The 24,338-nt window shown below is 35.8% G+C and overlaps 1 non-coding gene across 1 annotated transcript; it reads right to left on the bottom strand.

The window, feature by feature from the left end:
* Positions 1-10,318: 10,318 nt before the first annotated feature.
* On the bottom strand, positions 10,319-10,425 carry LOC128291043 (small nucleolar RNA R71). Its single transcript, XR_008280820.1, has one exon. It is a non-coding gene; the product is annotated as a small nucleolar RNA R71 (small nucleolar RNA).
* Positions 10,426-24,338: the final 13,913 nt, after the last annotated feature.

The raw sequence follows: 24,338 nt of genomic DNA, 5'->3' as shown, positions 1-24,338 counted from the left end.
GGGTATGTGTACCTCAGAATCCAGAGCTCATATAGAAGATTCTACGCGAGGCCCACAGTAGTACTATGTCTGTACATCCGGGGAGTAATAAAATGTATAATGATCTGAAAAAGATGTCTTGGTGGTGGGAATGAAACGTGATATCTCGAGTTTGTATCAAGGTGTTTAATATGTCAACAAGTTAAAGTTGAACATCGGTACCTTGAGGTTACTTGACCAATTCTTGTCTGCGGAATGGAAATGGGAAAGAATCACTATGGATTTTGTATCGGGGCTACCTTTGTCTCAGGGAAAAAGATGCTATTTGGGTGATTGTAGACCGATTGACAAAGTCACTCACTTTATTCGATGCGTATGGATTATTCTTTAGATAAACTAGTTGAACTGTACATATCGAGATTGTCGGGTTACATGGAGTGCTGTCTCCATTATATCGATAGAGATCCCGATTTACGTCTCGTTTCGGGACAAATTGCAAGAAGCCTTGGGTACTCGGTTGTATTTCAACCTTGCATTTCATCCTCGAGACAGATGGTCAATCTGGCGTGTAATTCAAGTATTGGAAGATATGCTCGATGTTGTATACTAGAGTTTGAAGGTAATTGGGAGAGGTATCTACCTTTGATTGAATTTGCTTACAATAATGATTATCGTCTAGTATTAAAATGGCTCCGTATGAAGCTTTGTATGGTAGAAAATGTAGAACACCGTTATATTGATGAGCTCGGTGAAAGGAAGATACATGGGGTTGATTTGATTCGGAAGCAGAAGAAAAGTAAAGGTTATTCGAGATAGTCTAAAAGCGACTTCGATCGTCAAAAATCATATGCCGACCTTAAGCGAAAAGAGATTGAATTTCAAGTCGGTGACAAGGTATTTCGAAAGTGTCTCCTTGGAAGAAAGTTCTTGATTCGATCGAAAGGGTAAATTGAGTCCAAGATTTATCGGCCCTATGAAATCATAGAAAGAATTGGACCGATTCGCTTATCGATTGGCATTACCACCGGAACTTGATAGAATCCATAATGTTTTCATGTATCTATGCTACAACGATATCGATCGGATCGTTCACATGTTATTTCTCCGACGAAGTAGAAATTCAACCGGATATGACTTACGGTGAAGAACCGGTCAAGATATTGGCACGGAGACAAAAGAGCTTAGAAATAAAAGATAAATTTGGTGAAAGTATTGTGGTAAAAGCAAGGGATTGAGGAAGCAACATGGGAACCGGAGGAGGCAATGAGGAAACAATACCCAAACCTCTTTCTTGGTAAGATTTTCGAGACGAAAATCCTTAAAAGGGGAGAGTTGTAATGGCCTAAATTCAAGGTTATCGGAACAATGGTTTCAGTAACCATAGATCCGATTAAAGAGAAATTTATTTCAATATTTTTGCTTGAAAATTTATATGATAGGAAAATCGTATGAAAATATTGATAGGAAAATTTTATCAATTTAGTGATTAGTTAGAAAAAGAAATTATTGAAGAAATTGGGTAAAATAAGGTATCGGGACCTCTATCTCGTAAAACCGAGTCAAAAATAATTTTATAAATATTTATGAAATGTTATTAATGTGGTATTAAAATTTCGTTAGGAAATTTTAATGTTTGGGTAATCAATTAAATGAAAAGGACTGAATTGTAATACGTGTAAAAGTTGCTAGAGTGATTAAATAGCTTATTAGTCTAATGAGAAAGGATATAAAGGCAATTAGACCCAAAAGTTATTTGGGCTGGACGGCAAGGGTATGAAATCGTGAGAAAAATTGATAAATTAAGGGTAAAATTGGAATATTACAAAATTAACTAAATAAAACTAGGACTAAATAGGAAATATCTAGATTTCTCTTCATTTCTCTTCAATTCCAACAGCTAAAAACGCCATAGGAGGGTTCTATAAGCTGGTATTTCATAATTTTGCACCAAGTGAGTTAATCATTGCCTTTTCTTGTAATTTTGTGTTTCTAAGACTTTTACAACTAGATCCTACTATTAAATTCATTAGTTTTTGATTTCATGGATGAAATTGAAAGTCACCATGGTTGAGTGCTGTAAGTTTATGATGAAATAGAATGAAATTAAAGCTTTAATTTGTTTATGAGATGATTTTATTAGGCAATTTCAATGGAAATTGATTTTTGGGACCTAATTGTGAAAATGTTTAGAATTAAAGTCTATTGCTGAAATCATGATTCCTAAAGGTTGTAAACTAGTTTAACGTGATAGAATAAAATGTTAATTGAGAAAATCAGCTCAATTGAGAGGCTAATTGAGTAGGGACGAAATTATCATTTATTAAAAGTTTAAGGAAAATGGTAATAAGCGACTTGCACTAAAACAGTTTGGACAGCAGCAGTAGACTAACTTTGAAAAATCACCAAAATTGTAGGAATCGAATTAGAAGATGAACAAAATATGGAATTAAAGCTTATTGAGTCTAGTTTCTCATAGAAGAAATATTGTAAGCAATGGATTTGTAAATTTTAGATATAATGAATTTTGTGAGACAAGGTCAGACTGAATTCAGGTTCCCTATTTTGACTTTGAAAAATTATAAAAATTTAATAAAAATAATTAGGGACTTAAATTTATATTTATAAAATCCTGAATGAGTCTATTTTAAGAGAAACAAACAAGAACATCATTTGAATCCTGTATGAGGAGATAATTAATTTTTTGGTGAAGAGGGTCGAATCGAGACAGCAGAGCAGGGGTAACTTTAAAGAATAAACTGTACTTATTGGATAAACCAAAATTCTGAAATTTTATGGTACGAATATATATGAGTCTAGATTTAAGGAAAATTATCGGATATATATTTGGAGTTCTATAGATCTAGATATAAATAATTTAGTGACTATGATGCGAGATAGACGACTTGCATATTCATAAAAGTAAATAATAAAAATTATGGATAATGTTACTTACAAGTGTGTTATCTACATTAAGGATGTGGAATGGAGAGGAGGAGGAGGAAAAATATGTATGAATATTCATCTAGCATGGCTAATTTGCATATTTTAGGCTCAGGGACTAAATTGAATAAAAGTAAAACTTTATGGGCAATTTTGTAAACATTCAGAAATGACCAAATTGCATGAGATGGATTATTTTATTATTTAAATTATAAAATTGAATGAAATTATTAATTTAGTTCAAGATCGGGGGAAAACATGTTTTAGGGATTAAATTGAAAAGTGTTGAAATTATGAAAAATTCTGATATTTTATAGAATTCATGGATTGTTATCAATATATATGAGAATAATAGCTGGGACTAAGGATTAAATTGCAAGAATTTTATTTTCCTGACCCTAAGGATGAAATCGTCATTAATTAAAAGTTTAGGGGCAAAATGGTAATTTTACCTAGAGCATTAATTAAATGCATTAGAATATGAAATGAATGAAAATGATGATCAAATTTATTTATAAAGATCCGGACGACTCAAATATGAGACTTGATCGTGGAAAAGAAAAGATATCAGATTAATGAAATTATAAACACAAACAAGCAATGAGGTAAGTTCGTGTAACTTGAATTATATTCTTAAATGCTTGAAATGCATGTTTTTGATATGAATATGATTTGAATGTTCATTGTCTGAAAATTTATGAAACATTGATATATTTGATAAAATGGGAAGAAATCTCGTTTGAATGAAAGGAAAATTCCATGGATCTCTGAAAAGGAATTTACGGTAAAAGGATCTAGCAGGACGGGTGATCCTATCTGATATAGCCCTCCCGAAGAATATGTGTAAAATGGATTTAGCCGGACGGGTAATCCGAATTAGGGTCTGAATTTAGCTTTGGATGGTAATTCGGATCCAAGCTCATTTGAGTAATTGTCGTTGCGAGGATTTAGCTTGGTGGTAATCCCGACAATACTCTATGAGTTTATATTGCGAGGATTTAGCACTGACCGGTAATCCATTTGCAAGGTTGAGGTTCGCAGAGTGTGCTCTCGAAATGGAAATGTGCACATGAATATGAATTGACGGACCGGAATTGTACACTAAAAGTGTACCTCTGAAAGTCCATCGAAATTCGATAAATTCAACGGGATAAATATGAAAAATAATAAGGAATGAAAATCATGGTATTGATGAGTACATCAATCATGGTATATATATATATATATATATATTATTGGTACATGGAAATTATTGTACTAACTTGAATGTTGAGTTTGTGCATATTAGGGTAATAATGCATTGAATGGATATATGGATATTTATTGTATTGTATTGAAAATATTAGGTAAGTATAATTCTTGTTACATGAGCTTACTAAGCACAAAGTGCTTACCCGCTTCCTTTTCCTGTTTTGTAGTGTTAAGAGCTCGGAGGTCGGATTTGGTGGGAGACATCATCACCTTTGCTAACCTCGGGATTTCGGTATATAAAGAAACTTTATTTTGGAAATCAATGGCATGTATAAGCTAACAAAGTAAATGTTAACGTGAAATGAATGTAAAGTTAGCCATTAGTATGGTTAACAAACCTGGTTATAGATATGTGATGACGTTATCTTATATAAATGCATGAATCTATCATGAAAATATGTTGAATTGAAAAAAAAAAATTAATTCGTAAACTCCGGTAATGCCTCGTACCCTATTCCGGCAATGAATACGGGTAGGGGTATTACAAAACATGTCAAAACAATCATCCTAGGTGTCTAACCAATGTACCCTCATTGGTACCATATTTATATCATCCAAACATATCATCAATGCATTATTCACATAAATATTTTAAGCATACCTATTTGATGTGATAATGATATATGTACATGGAATTTATTTGATGAATACATTCATCCATGATTATAGATTTGTACTTCTTGAGTGTACTATTTGTGTGACATTGATATTTCGAATGATTTAATGAATAAAGTTTCGACATGGAATAATTTGAGCTCGAGACGAATTATTATGAAATTGAACTTGAAATATAGGGATTTGATTTGTAATATGATTTGTACATGTTACATGAATACATGATGTGAAAAGCATATGAATATGGAAATCTGATTATTGTTGAGCCCATATATGTTTATTAATGTTATAGTGGAATGTATAACTAACACGGGTGATGAGGATATGTGTTAGGGCTCGTGATACAGTTGACTGAATATGCCTTGTATGTTTATATTGAATTTAAATGAATGGTAAGTTTATTACCATGTTATACGAACTTACTAAGCATAATATGCTTACTCTATTTTATTGTCCCCTGTTCTATAGTAATCCGGAAGCTCGTTGGATTGGAAGCATTGGCGGGGATCACTTACACTATCCATCGGCCCATCTTGGTATATATGGTAACTTAATTATGGTTATAATGGCATGTATAGGTTAATTAGCCAATTGGCATGTAAATATTTGGGTTATAACTAGCCATTGGAATGGCTAGTGATGGATATGTATGGTATATGCTTAAAATGGTTGATTAATAAAAATTATATTGGCATATTGATGATCGAATTAAGTTAGCATATTTGATAAAATATGTATATAAGTGAACATGGTAATTTAAGTAAATCTGTATACTTGGTTATATGAGGTATAATATCATGTATATGACTTGGATTTTAAGTTGGTTTAAATGACCTATATTCACTTGTGAATATGTTAAAGTGTTGGCATAGCTAGATGAGAATTTGGGGTGAGAAATGTGGCTTGGAAAATAGCCTATTTTCGTCCACACGGGCAAAGACACGGGTGTGTGTCTATGATCTGGCCGTGTGTCCTCTGCATCTTTAAAATGTCAAAACAAAATGCTTAGAATTGATCACATGGCCTGGCACACTGGCGTGTAACTTAGCCATGTGACCCTTGCACCTACCCACGGCTTAGCACATAGGCTTGTGACTTGGCTGTGTGACCCAAGTCAGAGAGTTACACAGCCTAAGACATGAGCATGTCCCTGGCCGTGTGAGCCACACGACCTGCCCATATGGGCGTGTGACCCTCGCACCTAGGAAATTTTTTGAAATTTCACAAAAAATTTTCTGAGTACTCGATTTAATTCGATCTAATTCTAATGCACGATTTTGGCCTTGAGAGCTCATGTAAGGGACTATATGATGAAATTTGATTAGAATTTGATATGGATACTAAAGAATTATGAAATGTCTATTATTTGTTCTATAAATTCTGGTAATGCTCCGTAACCTTGTTCCAGTAACGAATTCGGGTTAGGTGTAACACCCCACACCCGTGCCCTACACCCGGACAACATACGAGGCGTTACTAAACTTAAACACATGCATTCAAACATTTACGAGTCATCAAGACTTGATTAAATTCAATACTTTTTCAAACTTTTCCAAAACTTCTTATAAAAGGCTTATAAGGCTCAAAGCATCTCCTGGAAATCACCCGGGGCCAATTCGGGTCCTTTAATCAACATTAGGAAAAATGACCTTTGAAATAGGGCACACGCCCGTATCAATGGGCAACACACCCGTGTGGAACATGAACATGGTTGTACTGATGGCCCGTGTGGCACACACAGCCTAAGCACCGAGGTACACACCCGTGTCCCATGCCCGTGTGAATTAAATACTAAATTCAAACCTACAGGGGTTTTTACACGGCCTAGTACACTCCCGTGTCTATGGCCCTTGTCTCACACACGGCCATGACATGCCCTTGTCCTAGCCTGTGTCTAAAAACCATGACATTCTATTTCTGATGTCAGCATCCAATTTGGGGCAACAGCCAAGGCACATGTGTGCTAGTTCGTGCCCTTTACATAGCTAAGATACACGGTCGCGTCTCTACCCGTGTGTTTACTACTATGCATACTGACTAGTAAATTTTACGTGCAGGAGACACACAGCCAGACAACACTCTCATGAGGTTGGCTGTGTGACACACACGGCCTAGACACGCGTCCGTATGTCTACCTGTGTGGACAATATAAGGTTATTTACCAAGCCTTATGTCACCCCGAAACAAAATTTAATACTAATCAACATATCAAGGTCTAATTTAATATGAGTTCTCAACCAACAACCATAGCTAAGGCCTATATACATTTCACAAATTTATCCATATCAACAATTTAACATTCACAAAGACTATCTTGCATTCATATAATGACTTACAATATTAGCCATTTTCATGGCCTTATACAAAATGAGTCAAATACTAAAACAAGCCAACACCTTTGGCCCCAAAACAATGTGACAAAAAAATAAAATCAAAGATTCCTATACATGCCATAATCAAAATGATAAAACTAGTTATACCAAGAGCTTCGAGGATAGTATGACTGGCTTCTCTGACGTAGGCGATGATCCTCGAACTACTTTGGTGGCACTAAAAAGAAAATAGAAAGGAAAAAGGGTAAGCATAAGAGCTTAGTAAGTACATATATGCAAATAAGTGTAATTAGAAATACATTCCTCAAACAATGGTTTATCATACTTAAATGATATATCATTTTAACCTCACTATCTTGCTCTTCCTTCTTTTACGCATACTTACTAAATCTTATCATATACTATGGTCTTCGTTCGAGAGTTTAGTATACGTACTTGTTTTTACCCGTAAAATAACTCAAGTTCATTCTCTCTATTGACATATCTCATTGGAAGTATCGCCAATCCATTCATCGAGTTACCCCTTTGAATACTCAGAAATATCAATGAATACACGGGTAATTTACTCCTAAGTACTGTACAAGTAGCCAAAGCTACCTCGTACTTTGTAATACTTGCATACTTGAGCTACTCACAGGCCTTTTCACCAAGTCAGTACCCGGACCCCATAGCTCTATCATGTAATGCCCAGTCATTGAGCTACTCACGGGTCCTCACACAAAGTTAGTACCTGGACCCACATTACATATTTCACTTGTCTCATGAACTCAGACTCAACTCATGAGTTCAGACCACTCAATTTCTCATGACTAACCTTTTGTATCCTATACTATTTTCAAGGTCCGACGGGATCTCGTTTCAAACCTGATGTTGTCGCACTTGTTCATAATGTAGGTTACTCTTATATCGCATTATTTATACTTTCATGGTATCGAGTAGATTATGATACATGGTAAAAATAAAACATTTAAAAGTAAGCTACAATGACACACTACTTACATATGTACTTACCTAGGCACAAAATGATGGGAACGAGTCTAATCCTTGTAAATTTTGTTCTTCCCTCGATCAAGGCCTGATAAACCGTAAATTATACATATTTTTACCCCATGTTTAATGCATTTTATGGATGATTTCTCAGTAGAATTGGTGAATTCGATGCTCCTAACGCTTTAATTTCATGTTTTGCACGCAGGAGAGCACCAAGAGTCAAAAGGAGCCAAAAACAAGCAAAAAAGGGACTAAACAGACCAAATCGAGAAGATGACACGGCCTAAGCCTTGCCACAGGGCAGCTCACACGCCCGTGTCTTTCGAGGGTGTCGACCAAGGCTTTCATGATTCACACGGCCTGGCCATTGACCCACACAGCCATGTGCAATTTAACGAATCGAACACGGCCTGGCAATCACGTCACACAGCCGTGTCATACGGGCGTGTCCCTGTCGAGCCCAAGTTAAGTCTAATTCCGAAAAGGCCACTTTTGAGGGTTTCTAGGCATTTCAAAGCCTATAAATACACCCTAGAAGAGGAGAAAAAGGGAGACGGAGAATAGGGGGTAAGGAATTACCCCAAAGAAGCTAATTGATCCATCTCAGAAGCCAGATTCATCATCAAGATTGAAGATTTCTCCTCAATTTCCCTTCAGGAGTTTTGGGTTTTCTTTATGTTTTGTATTGTTTATTCTTCTGAGCTGTTTTCTTATTTAGTTATGAACTAAACCCCTAAATACCTAAGGGGAATGAAACCTAAGATGAATCTTGTTATTATTTTCTGAATCATATGATAAATATTTAACTTGTTCTTAATTATGTGTTCTTAATTCTTGTTTTGATATCCCAGGATACTGATTCAAGACATGCTCTTATTCAGAGGAGGAATAGACCCTGTCTAAGAGTACTTTTGTCATAATTAAGCGGAGTTGATTGTGCGCCTAGAAATAGGGTGACAAGATTTTGCCGGATTAGGGTGAAACCTAATAGGGGGATCCATAGATCAAGTTAATGCAACCCTAGAGTGTTAATTAGAGAAAAGTCTCGGTTATTCAATCTAGGGATTAGACGTTATTAGTCTTGAATAAGGATAATAACATAACTTAGGGATCTCTACGGAACAAGTTGAATGAATAAATCGTCCGATTTGGAGCCCGAATAACAAGTAAAGTCTAGGTGGATTTTTCCTTAGGTATTGTCTCAAGTCAATCAATTTTCCCAAAGCAATTCCCAAATTCTTTTCTCTGTACGTTCTTAGTTTAGATAATTAGTTAATTAAAACAAATAAAACCTCTTTTATTCTTAGGCTAAATAATAAAAAGATAGTTATTACTAGTACTTTTGGTTCCCTTGGGTACGATATCCCGATCTTGCCATTACTATACTATTGTTCGATAGGTGCGCTTGCCTTTTCATCGTGATAATAGTTAGTCTAGGTTTGATCTTCATTATAAATATTTATTACTTGTTACGAATCACGCGATCAAGTTTTTGGCGCCGTTGCCGGGGAACTAAAATATTAGGAACGCTAAATTTTTATTACTTTAGCCATTTATTTTTCTTGCAATTTAATTTAATTTTATTATTATTATCTATTAATATACTTATTCTTTCTTTTGGCGGGTTTTTATAGTTTATGACTAGAAGAAACCCATCGGGACAGTTACTTTTTGACGAAGAAATCGATCGTACAGTTCATAGAAATCAAAGAGAGATAAGGTGCAGCTTACGATACACAGAGAACGAGCAAGAAGACAATACTCAACCCCCAATCGAAGAGATGGCTGAAAACCAAGGCAATCAGCTACCTCCTACAATTGTGGCTTATCAAAATCCTGCTCCACACACTATGTATGATTATGCTAAACCTTCTTTAACAGGAACTGAATCTAGCATAGTTAGACCTGCTGTAGCTGCAAATACTTTTGAATTAAAACCTAACATTATTCAGATGATACAGCAGTTTGTTCAGTTTGATGATTTGCAGGATGAAAATCCCAACGCTCATTTAGCAAATTTCTTGGAATTTTGCGATACATTCAAAATCAATGGCGTTTCTAATGATGCCATTCGTCTTTAGTTATTTCCTTTTTCATTGAGGAACAAAGCTAAACAGTGGTTAAACTCGTTACCACGAGGGTCAATTACTACTTGGGAACAAATGATCGAGAAATTTTTACTAAAATATTTTTCGCCAGCTAAAACAGCTAAATTACGTAATGATATCTCTTATTTTATGCAGATGGATTTAGAAACACTTTTTGATGCATGAGAGAGATACAAGGACTTACTGAGAAGGTGCCCTCACCATGGGTTACCGCTTTGGCTACAAATACAAACAAACCAGTGACTGTCGAATATAAACCTCGTGTCTCATACCCTAACGCGACAAGGAAAGACCGCTCAGACAAACAATTCGGTAAATTCCTTAAACGTTTGAACAAATTACATATTAACTTACCATCTATTGAAGCTTTGTCGCAGATGCTAAATGCAATGAAATTTTTAAAAGATCTTTTAATAAATAAGTAGAAGTTGGATGAAGCATCGCATGTGGAGCTAAATGCAGTCTGCTCAACTATTCTACAGAATAAGTTACCCCACAAATTGAAAGATCTAGGGAGTTTTACAATTTCTTGTTTAATTGGTAGTTTAGATATAAGTCATACATTAGTTGATTTAGGGGCTAGTATTAACATTATGCCTTACAAAATGTTTAAGCAACTAGGTCTTAGGAAACCTAAACAAACTAAGATGAGCATTCAATTGGCAGATAAAACTATAAGATTCCCTAGGGGTATTATTGAAGATGTACTCGTGAAAGTAGATAAGTTCATATTTCCTATTGATTTCGTTGTTCTAGACATAGAGAAGGATAATAACACCCCTTTGATTTTAGGAAGGCCCTTTTTAGCAACTGCTAAAACAATTATTGATGTTGGCATAGGTGAGCTTACACTTCATGTAGGAGATGAAACGATCACCCTTCAAGCTCGCAATTCTGGCATCACATCAAACATTGAACGTAATAGTCCACACCAATCTACTAAAACTGACAATATGACTTTACAGAAATTAAGCTTCAAAGAAGTTCACGGGATGATAGAGACACATTCATGAAGAACGAAGGCTACAGATAAAGAAGCTATACGAATGGCAAGCACACAAATCAAGAACACATGATAAATCGAAACTACACCAAAAACAAGCCCGATATCTCTCCTAATCAACTTAAGGTTGGCGATAAAGTCTTACTAGATGCCGGAGATCCCCACATTGTCACTACCACACCGAATGAGGAAATCCCTCTTACGGTACTCAATATTTTTCCATTCGATAGGGTAGAGGTGAGTCGCCCAAAGTTTGGCACTTTTAGGGTAAACAACACCTGATTAAAACCCTATTTTGATGAGGTTGATAGCAGGAATGAGGAGTATAAACTCCTCGAACCACCCTAACCATTCACTAGAGAGGTAAGTCGAGCTTAGACTATAACTAAGCGCTTCTCGGGAGGTAACCCGAGCACTAACATATTCTGATTTCTTTATTTTTAATTTCTAACACTTTAAATCATTAACTTTATCTTTGAATTGCAAAGTTTTTCAACCCACACGGCCAGGCACACGGGCGTGCCTAAAGCTGTGGCCAAACAGGGGAAGAGACACGGCCATGCAATACGGCCGTGTGGAAGCAGGACATGATTTCCCCAAAACACGGGATGCAATAAATCCCCACGGCCGTGTAACATGGCCATGGGTGAACTTGATAGGTGAACACGAGCGTGGGAATGGAAAAACACGGGTGTGCTAGAGGCAAGCCTCGATTTTGTTTCTTTGACACGGGCGTGAGACACGCCCGTGCCATTAAGCCGTGGACAACAATACACATGTATGGTACCCTTACACACGGGCGTGGGAGAAGAGAACAAAGCTAGGCATGACAGTGCGACATGGCCGTGTGCCACACACGCCCAAGACACACGGGCGTGGGATAGTAGCTAGGCACGGCCTAAATTGCAAAATTCAAAAAACACGAGCTCACCTTCAGAGTACACGGGCGTGGACCTAGGCCGTGTGCACCTCCCCTATATAAGCAAACCACTGTTCATCTTCTTCCCCCTTTCAAAACCCTAGCTAAAATCTCCCCTTCTCCACTCCCTAATCCCTATCCCGACCACCATTTCCCAGCTTCTCATTTCCCCAACCCCCAAACCATCCTAAAATCCACTTCCCCTGCATTAATCCTCACTTCCCCATCTCTTTTCCCTCTCCTACAGTTTCCACGAGGGCCCCAAGAAGAGCTCTTCCAAATACTTCTAGCCCGACCTTTAGCAGCAGGTCACTGTATCGACTAGGCAGATTTCTCCACAAGGCATCTCGAGCATACTTAGCATGAGGATGATTGAGAGATGCCGAGGAACCTCCCCTCCCCAGTATCGTCTCACCCAATCTACTGAGGAGGAGGCCTACGAGGACATTTCTGATGATGTCCCCCCACAGCACAAGGACCCACCGACTCAACCACCACCGCCCTCTCGTCCAGTTCATACGGCGGCTTCTTATGCTAACATCTCTGAGCGCCTCACCCGATTCGAGCAGCAGTGTTTTCAACTATTTGAAAATTGATGCTACTCTACAGCAGATTTGTCAGCACATCCACATCTCATCGCCAGTCCCACCTCACGAACCATCCAACGATGAAGATGTTTAGAAATATTTATTTATTATTTTATGTTTTTAATTTTTATGGAAACTACTTTTTATTTTTGTTAGATTTTAGAATTTTATTTTTTTATTAATTTCGGTTATTTCTTTTCGAGTACTTATTCTTCCTAATATCTCCTAAAAAGTCATGATTTTATCACAGTTATATAGAGCTCTTAAACTCATCATCACATAGGAACTACAACTCCACCAGAAAAGGTTCTCCACGACTGCCATGTCCTGCTCGACCACGACCATAGCTACCACTAGATATAATATTCTTTTGGCACAGGACTTATGGCCTAATGAACCTCTATGACCGCCGAAGTATCCTCCTTCACTCTCAAACCGATCACTCTCCAAAACTCTAGTTCGAGGAATTCATCATACAGGAAGTTTCACTTCTCTCCCTATCTTATTTTTATACTCTAACATCTATCTTTGTACATTGAGGGCAATGTACATCTTAAGTGTGGGGGGTATTTATTTCATTATCAGAAAAACCCCTGAATAATCATCTTGTTCTCTTGAAAAACTCTCATATCATATAGAGGATAAATTTTAATTGATTTATGATTTGATTGATATATCTTGAATTAAAACATAGGCATTTATGCATCGATTGTTTAAACTTTAAGACAATAGAGAATCAAGCATGATGAGTTGATTTTTAAGAATTCAAAATCTTAGGCTATTTCCCCAAGGCTAGGTATTCCTTTGAATTAGAATTCACGAGTCTAAACATCAAAAAGCCATAATTTTTGTGAGATTTTTGAGCCTTTTGAGCATCTATTCATCCTTTCATGCTCACTTTTAGTATTGCTTTGAGTGCGTCAGTATTGAACTGTTATTCTAGAACTTGCTTGATTATGCATGTTGAGACCACACCATTTGATTTGATATATCAGAATAATTAAGGCACTTAGGATTAACCCACTTATGCCATGAAAACCCTACCTCCACGATTAATCCCTAGTAAACCCCCTTGAGCCTAACAAACCATTTCTTGTATTACCCTTAATATTAACCTTTAACCCATTATTATTGAAATCCCCTAAATTAATCCCTATTTTTATCGATATTTGAGTTGAATGGATTGCCTAGCTATGTTTTGTTCTTATATTTAGTCTATATTATTTAACTTGTTCTTAAAAAAAAAAAAGAGAAAAACTATGTATGCATATCTGTAATTTCATATTCTGAGAGAAGCTCTGTTGTACGCAAGTAAAGATCTGAGAGAAGCTCTGTTGTACGCAAGTAAAGATTAACTCTTTTTCTAGTTAAGGCAACTTTTCAAGTCAATCTCGATTCGAACCCTTTCTTTCAGCTTGTGACCACATCCCCTAACCAAGCCTCAATATAACCCTCTAAAGACCTTTTGATTGATATATCATCTTAAATTATAGTGGTGGAGATTTGATTTTCATGCAAGCCTATGGTAATGACTTTTCATTATTGACTATTGTGTGCTTCGTTTATTATCCTTAAACACCTCGAGTGATTTGAGTGAATCTTTAGTGAGGATGTGAAACTCTATGATATTCTGAATCAAAGGTAATTACTTAGATACGGAGAGACACCTATATTTGCATGATTAAATACTCAACTTGGAATGTTTGAAACTCTTATGTTCTTTTAGTTGAATTCTCAATGTATGATTACCTATGGATTATTTTGAGATACTATCAATAAGAATTATAAGTTGGGGAGAATTTAGTCTGATTATGAGTTGAGGATTTTGCTTGAGGACAAGCAAATGCTTAAGTGTGGGGGTATTTGATAAACCGTAAATTACACATATTTTTACCCCATGTTTAATGCATTTTATGGATGATTTCTCATTAGAATTGGTGAATTCGATGCTCCTAATGCTTTAATTTCATGTTTTGCACGCAGAAGAGCACCAAGATTCAAAAGGAGCCAAAAACGAGCAAAAAAGGGACAAAACAGACCAAATCGAGAAGATGACACGGCCTAAGCCTTACCACACAGGAAGCTCACACGCCCGTGTCTTTCGAGGGTGTCGACCAAGGCTTTCACGATTCACACGGCCTGGCCATTGACCCACACGGCCGTGTGCAATTTAACGGATCGAACACGGCCTGGCAATCACGTCACACGGGCGTGTCCTTGCCGAGCCCAAGTTAAGTCTAATTAGGAAAAGGCCACTTTTGAGGGTTTCTAGCATTTCAAAGCCTATAAATAAACCCTAGAAGAGGAGAAAAAGGGAGACAAAGAATAGGGGGTAAGGAATTACCCCAAGGAAGCCGATTGATCCATCTCAAAAGCCAGATTCATCATCAAGACTGAAGATCTCTCCTCAATTTCCCTTCAGGAGTTTTGGGTTTTCTTTATGTTTTGTATTCTTTATTCTTCTGATATGTTTTCTTATTTAGTTATGAACTAAACCCCTAAATACCTAAGGGGAATGAAACCTAAGACGAATTTTGTTATTATTTTCTGAATCATATGATAAATATTTAACTTGTTCTTAATTATGTGTTCTTAATTCTTGTTTTGATATCCCAGGATACTGATTCAAGACATGCTCTTATTCAGAGGAGGAATAGACCCTGTCTAAGAGTACTTTTGTCATAATTAAGCGGAGTTGATTGCACGCCTAGAAATAGGGTGACAAGATTTTGTCGGATTAGGATGAAACCTAATAGGGGGATCCATAGATCAAGTTAATGCAACCCTAGAGTGTTAATTAGAGAAAATTCTCGGTTATTCAATCTAGGGATTAGACATTATTAGTCTTGAATAGGGATAATAACATAACTTAGGGATCTCTACGGAACAAGTTGAATGAATAAATTGTCCGATTCGGAGCCAGAATAACAAGTAAAGTCTAGGTAGATTTTTCCTTAGGTATTGTCTCAAGTCAATCGATTTTCCCGAAGCAATTCCCCAATTCTTTTCTCTGTGCATTCTCAGTTTAGATAATTAGTTAATTAAAACAAATAAAACCCCTTTTATTCTTAGGCTAGATAATGAAAAGATAGTTATTACTAGTACTTTTGGGTTATTACTAGTACTTTTGGTTCCCTTGGGTACGATATCCCAGTCTTGCCATTACTATACTATTGTTCGATAGGTGCGCTTGCCTTTTCGTCGTGATAATAGTTAGTCTAGGTTTGATCTTCATTATAAATATTTATTACTTGTTACGAATCACGCGATCAAGGCCCAAATCACGCTTCTCTTGATCCAAAATGTCAAAAAATTAGCTTATTAAATACACAAATCATTCAATTCAACCTAAGACTCATATTTTGGTAAAATGATCGTTTTGCCCATTAACTTCGTAAAAATTACTATTTTATCCCTAGGCCCGAAAATCTATTTTAATCGAATTTCATTAATAGCCAAGCCTAACCGACCATTTATTTCACTAATGACCACCCCAAATTCTCAATATTTCGCAACATTACTAGCTATTTTACAAACTTTACAAAATGGTCCTATTAAGGTTTTCATGAGAAGTCCTTTCACAAAAGTTGTTCACTCAATAACCAAGACTCATTTTCTTCCATAAAAACTCAGCAAACATACAAATCCTTTCATGGTAAGTCCCTATACTGTAATGCCCCCACGCCCGATACCGTCGCCGGAGTCGAGCTTGAGGGGTTACCGAACATAATTTATCAAATTAAGAACTTCAAATCATTCGTTTCTACATTCACAGCTTTCTAACTACCCGCATCACAGTTACAAGAAAAATCATATCTCGAGTTACGAAACTTGAAATCAAGATCCGTAAATTTTCTATAAATCTAGACTCATATATCTATTTACTAATTTTTTTCTAGAATTTTTTATTGGGCCAATTAGTACAGTTTATTAGTTAAAGTCTCCCCTATTTCAGGGTTCGACCGCTCTGACATCTGTGTACTACGAATCAGATATCTCTCTATACAAAATTTCAATGACTACGAGGTTTATTTTTCTTAAAACTAGACTCAATAAGGAATCTGTACATATAAAGAAAAACTTCTAATTATTTTTTTTAAAATTTATTATGAATTTTTAAAGTCAGAACAGGGGATCCAGAAATCACAATGGCCCTGTTTCACAAAAGTTTAAATATCTCATAAAATATAATTTATATTCCCGTTTTGTTCAATCCACATGAAAATAGACTCATTAAGCTTCAATTTCATAACTTACTCATTATTTAGTTCCATTTATACTATTTTTAGTGATTTTTCAAATTCATGTCATTGCTGTAGTAATATTCTGTTTTAAGGCAAGTTTCATCTTTCCATGAATTTTTATGAACTAGATAACCTATTAAACTTCCATAATATCAAATATGATCTAAATTAGCCATCACCATGACTTATCAGTATCAAACATTTTCTCAACCAAACATGGCCATATCATAAAATTATTTACACAAAATAAGTATATTGCTATACATGCCATACTTAAGTTTTACAAGCCATTTACCCAGATGAAAGTCCTTTGGATAGTGTGATCGAACCTTCGACCCGTCCCGATTCCCGAGCTGGCTTGTTCAAAACTATAGTAAATAAAGAGGAGGGAGTAAGCATAAATGCTTAGTAAGTTCATATGTAAATAACAAGTAACATAACTATACAAATATACCAAACAACTTTAGCATGGTATCACCAAAATATATATCACATTTCTAAACATCATTCATCATCTTACCACCTTATCATTGTTGTATCTAATTTCAACCCGAGGGTTAAGAACATACCTGTCCAAAGTGTCCATTTCACAACACTTACCAAAATGTCACTTGCATCTTAAGTGTTCTTCCATTTCACTAGAAATTTCACCCGTTGAACACATCGGAATATAATTCGGATACATGGAAAGTTTGCACATAAGTGCCACATATGTAGCCAAGCTACAATGTAACCCACCCATAAGCGAACTCGGACTCAACTCAACGAGCTCAGGCGTTCGCATCCATGAGTGAACTCAGACTCAACTCAACGAGTTCGGACATTTGCATCCATAAGTGAACTCGGACTCAACTCAATGAGTTCGGATGCTCAACCATCCTAGTGACATGTCACTTTTATCCTAATCTATTCCTAAGGTTCAAACGGGCTTTTTCCCTCGATCTCACATTTGCAGTCTTCCATGGAATATCGGAATCGATACTCGGTAGCAATTCATATTTATCAAGTAGTAAACATAATTTGCATATTACTCAACATTAACCACAAAGCATAATATTTCACGATTAAAAATCAGCGTATCATATAATTAACATCAATAACTTAAAAATAACAATTAAGCTACATTATTTACACATGAACTTACCTTGGTACCAAAATATAAAGATTTTGCAATTTAGTCCACAATCTTTTCTTTTCCTCGATCACGACTTGAATCTCGTTTCTCTTGATCTATAATGCCAAATTAATCTTATTTAATACATACATTCATCAAAACAGCATTTATCATGAACTTTGGAAAAATTACACTTTTGCCCTAAACTTTTGCATAATTACACTTTTGCCCCTAGGCTCTGGAATTAAACTTTATTCCTTATTCTTATGTTTTATAACATGCTGATCACTTTTCCTTCTATGACAACATCAAATTCTCTCTCTAACATATACTTGTGACTATTAGGTATTTTTCTTTGATTAAGCCCTTTTACTCGTTTTCACTCAAAGCCGAGTAGCACAAGTCGTCTAACATAATTTAAAACCTCATATTCTATCATAAAACATCAAAATACACAAATTTCACCTATGGGTATTTTTCCAAATATAAACCCTAGGTTGAATTATTGCTAACATAAGCTTAATCGAGCTCTGAGATTCCAAAAGCGTAAAGAACATTAAAAGCGGGCTTGGAATCACTTACTATGGAGCTTGGAAGCTTGAAACAAACCCTAGCTATGGAGAACCCTTGAAATTTCGGCCTAATGAAGAAGATGGACAAAAATTGGCTTTTAATTTTGTTTTTAATTCATTTTAATAACTAAATGACCAAAATACCCTTACTACTAAACTTTCCAAAATTCCTTCCATGTCCTAATTTTGTCCATGAACTTAAAATTGGTCAAATTGCTATTTAAGACCTCCTCATTAATATTCAAAACAATTTCATACTAAAACTTCTAGAATGCAAGTTTTGCGACTTATTCGATTTAGTCCCTACTTTCAATTTAAGCACTTTAGGCATAGAATTTCATCACGAAATTTTCACACAATCATGCAATCATATCATAATCATCAAAATAATTATAAAATAATTATTTCTATCTCGGATTTGTGGTCACGAAACCACTATTCTGATTAAGACCTAATTCATGATATAACATAGACTATCAATAATTTTAGAAAATAGTCCCTTCAATAGCTAGATTAAGCTTTAGGTGTAATATTCTAATTTTGGGCCTAGTCAGAATAGTGGTTTCGTGACCACAAAATCCTAGATAGAAATAATTATTTCATGATTATTTTGAGGTCTATGATATGATTTCATGATTGTGTGAAAATTTCGTGAAGAAAATTTATGCATAAAGTGCTTAAATTGAAATTAGGGACTAAATCGAATAATTTGTAAAACTTGCATTCTAGAAGTTTCTAGTATGAAATTGTTTTGAAATATTAATTAGGAGGTCTTAAATAGCCAATTTTACCAATTTCGAAGTCTGGACAAAAATTGGACATGGATGGAATTTTTGGAAAGTTTAGTAGTAAGGGCATTTTGGTCATTTAGGGGTAAAATGAATTAAAATACAAAATTAAAAGCCAATTTTGCTCATCTTCAACCCATGGCCGAATATAGCAAGGAGAAACCATGGCTAGGGTATTTCAAGCTTCCAAGCTCGATTGTAAGTCCGTTCTAGCCTCGCTTTTTAATGATTTTTACGCTTTTGGAGTCCCTGAGCTCGATTTAACTTATGCTAGCAATAATTTAACCTAGGGTTTATATTTGGAAAAATACCCATAGGTGAAATTTGTGTATTTTGGTGTTTTATGATAGAATATGAGGTTTTAAATTATGTTAGACAACTTGTGCTACTCGGTTTTAAGCTTAAAACTAGCAAAGGGCTTAATCGGTAAAAATACCTAATAGTCATAAGTACATGTTAGAGTGAGAATTTGATGTTGCCATAGAAGGGAAAAATGATCAGCATGTCATAAAACATAAGAAAATAAGCTGAAGTTTAATTTACGAGCTTTGGGGAAAAAGTGTAAATATGAAAAAGTTTAGGGGCAAAATAGTAATTTTTCCAAAATATGATTTGGGTCAATTTGAATAATGTGAGTCCTAATTAGACTATATTTTAAATGATAGAGTAAGGAAAACTAAAATTCGGGCTAAAATGGGGAAAATACCAAGTTGTAGACGAAATGGTAAAAGCAGCCATTTTCGCATACGAGGTAAGTTCATGTGTAAATGTAGTAACATAATTGTCATTTTAAGCAATTTAATGTTGTTTATATGATATGATATTGATTATTATCATGAAATATTATGCTTTGTGGTTATTGTTGAATAATATGTAATTATGTGAATTACTTAATGAGTATGAACTATCACCGAAGTATCAATTTCAATATTCCGTGGAAGATGGCAAAGATGTGTGATCGAGGAAAATGCCTGTTTGAACCTTAGGAATAGATTAGGATACAAGTGACATGTCACTAGGATGGTTGAGCATCCGAACTCGTTGAGTTGAGTTCGAGTTCACTTATGGATGCAAATGTCCGAACTCGTTGAGTTGAGTCCGAGTTCGTGAGATGTAACTAGGCATCCGAACTCGTTGAGTTGAGTCCAAGTTCACTCATGGATGTGAACGCCCGAGCTCGTTGAGTTGAGTTCGAGTTCGCTTATGGGTGGGTTACATGGTAGCTTAGCTACATATGTGGCACTTATGTGCAAACTTTCCATGTATCCGAATTATATTCCGATGTGTTCAACGGGAAAAATTTTACTCAAGCGGAGGAATACTCGAGATGAAAGGGACGTATTGGTAAGTTTTGTGAAATGAATACTTTGAACAGGTATGTACTTAACCCTCGGGTTGAAAACTCAATATAACAACAATATGGTAAGATGATAAATGAAAATGTGATATGAATGTCTCGGTGATGATTATGCAAATGATGTTTTATGTTTGCTTATATAGTTGTGTTACTTTCTATTTGCATGTGAGCTTACTAAGCATTTATGCTTACTTCCTCCTTTTCATTCCTTGTAGTGTTGACAAGCCAGCTCGGAAATCGGGAACGGTCGGAGGCATGCTCACACTATATCCGTATACCATCTTGGCATAATGGCTTGCATATTTTGAGTATGGCATGTATAGCATTATAATCATTTTGCATATATGGTCTTATGATATGGTTATTGAGTGGTATGGAAATTCTTGGTAATGATTAGCCATTCCAATGGCTAATCATGATCATATTTGGTGTTATGTATGCTAAATTACTAGCTAATCCATGGAAAACATGAAATAGGTAAAATTTACCATAAAATAGATTCAGACAGCAGCAGTGATGTGAGTTTGAAAAATCATTAAAAATAATAGAGATACAATTAGATGGTGAATAAAATATAGAATTTAATAATTATGAGTCTATTTTCATATGGATGGAACAAAACAGGTATATGAGTTATATTTTATGAGATGTTTAAATTTTTGTGAAACAGGGCCAGAGCGATTTCTGGATCCCCTGTTCTGACTTTGGAAATTCACCATAAATTTTTCAAAGATAATTAGAAGTCATGATTTATATGTACAGATTCCTTATTGAGTCTAGTTTTATTAGAAACAAATGGCATAGTCATTGAAACTCTGTACAGGGAGATATCTGATTCGTAATACACAGAGGTCAGAGCAGTCAAACCTTGAAATAGGGGAGACTTTAACTAATAAACTGTACTAATTGGCTTGACCAAAAATTCTAGAAAAAAATTAGTAAATAGATATATGAGTCTAGTTTCAGGAAAAATTTACGGAATTGGATTTCGAGTTTCGTAACTCTATATATGAATTTTTAAGCAACTATGACGCAGATTGTTAGCTTGACTGAAAATTTTAAAAATAAATTGTTTGAGCATTTTAAGTAATGAATTAAGTCTGTTAACACCTCGTGTTCGACTCCGGCGACGGTCTCGGGTACGGGGCGTTACATTAGGGGTCTCAAATGTACAAAAATTATCTGGAATAACCCTCAATTTGACTTACTTGCAAGAGGCTAGCTTGGCTAAAACTTCAAGGCTTTAAAACCCTTATTTTTGCTGAGAATTTTGGTGAAGAAGAAGAAGTGAAATGGGTGATATCATGTTTTGTTTATTTTATTTCTTTTTAATCAAAAAAGTCACCATATTTTTACCTAACATTGACTACCCTAATTCTTTGTCCCTATGGCCGGCCATGCTGCATTTTAAGGGTCTATTTGCCTTTAACGACCTTAAATTTTTGGCTCTCTAGCTATTTGGTATGTCTATCAAGTGAAATTAAACTTTTAACCTTTATGCGATTTAGTCATTTTTAGCAATTTAACTCTCAAACACTTTTATTCACCAAATTTTTCATGCACATATATAATCATGCTGTTACACATAAAATAATATTAAAATAACTTCTTTGGCTTCGGAATAGTGGTTCCTTCTGACTAGGCCCAAAATCGGGCTGTTACAATTCTCCCCTTTTAGGGATTTTCGTCCCCGAAAATCTTACCAGTGAATAAATTTGGGTATTGGCCTCTCATGGTCTCTTCGGGTTCCCATGTGGCTTCCTCAACTCCATGCCTATGCCACAAAACCTTCACGAGTGGTACACTTTTATTCCTAAATTTCTTGACCTCTCGCTCCAAAATCTTAATCGGTTCTTCACTATAGGCTATATCCGATCTAATCTCCACTTCAGTCGGAGAGATTACATGTGAAGGGTCAGAGCGGTATCGGCGTAACATGGACACATGGAACACGTCGTGGACCTTTTCCAATTCTGATGGTAAGGCCAACCGATAAGCTACCGGTCCTATTTTCTCTATCCCCTCATAATTTTCGAAAAAACGCAGACTCAATTTACACATTTTACCAAATCTAAGAACCTTTTTCCAAGGATACACTTTCAAAAATACTTTGTCGCTAACCTGAAATTAAATTTCCTTTCATTTCAAATCCGCGTAGGATTCTTGTCTATCCAAAGTGCTCTTTAAACAATCACAAGTCACTTTAACTTTTTCTTCAGTCTCCTTTATTAAATCGACCCCGTGAATCCTATTCTCTCTAAGCTCAGTGCATTACAAGGGCATTTGGCACTTATGCCCATACAAGGCTTCATAAAGTGCCATTTTCAAACTCAACTGATAACTATTGTTATAAGCGAATTCAACCAGCAATAGATACTTCTATTAACTGCCTTGGAACTCCAAGACACAACAACGCAACATATCCTCAAAGGTTTGAATTACTCTCTTCGACTGACCGTCAGTTTGCGAATGGAAAGCAATGCTAAAATTCAACTTTGTCCCCAAAGCTTCTTGTAACTTCTTCCAAAACCTTGAAGAAAACCTTGGTTACCTATATGAAATAATTGACAAGGGCACTCCATGAAGCCTCACAATCTCGGAAAAATACAAGTCGGCTAGCTTATCAAGCGAGAAGTCCGTTCAAACTGGGATAAAGTGAGTCGACTTTGTCAGTCGACCAACCACAACCCATACGACATCTTTCTTTCATGGAGTTACCTGAAAACCCGTCATAAAATCCATAGTAATCCGATCTCACTTCCACTCGGGGACCATGATAGGCTAAAGTAAACCCGAAGGTACTTGGTGTTTGGTTTTCACTTGTTGGCACACTAAGCATTTTGATACAAACTCCGAAATGTCTCTTTACATCCCTGGCCACCAATACATTTTCTTCAAATCATTGTACATTTTTGTACTTTCGAGTATACCGACAAACAAACACTATGTGCCTCAATTAAAATTCTTTGAATTAACTCGATATCCTTAGAAACACAAATCCTATCCCGAAATTTCAAGCAACCATTGGAATCAATCTAAAAATTCGATTTAGCACCCGATTCACACTGAGTTCTCTTGGCTAACAATTCACTGTCACTCATCTAAACTTCACGAATTTCTTGAAGAAACGTCGGTCTAGAATCGAACCATCTTCAGATAAGGCCAAATGGGTATTCATTGCACCCAGTGTAAATAATGATTTTCTACTCAATGCATTGGCCACCACGTTCACCTTTCCCAGATGGTAGTCGATAATCAACTCATAATTTTTTAATAATTCTAACCACCTCTGTTGTCTCAGATTTAAATCCTTCTGAGTCATTAAGTACTTAAGACTTTTGCGATCGGGGTATACATGGCATATCTCTCCGAACAAACAATGTTATCAGATCTTTAAGGAAAACACTATGGCAGCCAACTCTAGGTCATGTGTCGGATAATTCTTCTCGTGAGGTTTCAATTGTCTCAAGGCATAAGCTATAACCTTGCCTTCCTGCATAAGTACGCATCCCAAGCCATTTAGCAAAGCATCGCTATA

The sequence above is a fragment of the Gossypium arboreum genome, chromosome 3, assembly GCF_025698485.1.
Source record: "Gossypium arboreum isolate Shixiya-1 chromosome 3, ASM2569848v2, whole genome shotgun sequence".
NCBI classification, from domain to species: Eukaryota; Viridiplantae; Streptophyta; class Magnoliopsida; order Malvales; family Malvaceae; genus Gossypium; species Gossypium arboreum.
Note: the sequence above shows the minus strand (reverse complement) of the source record. Positions and strands in the feature narration are given on the sequence as shown.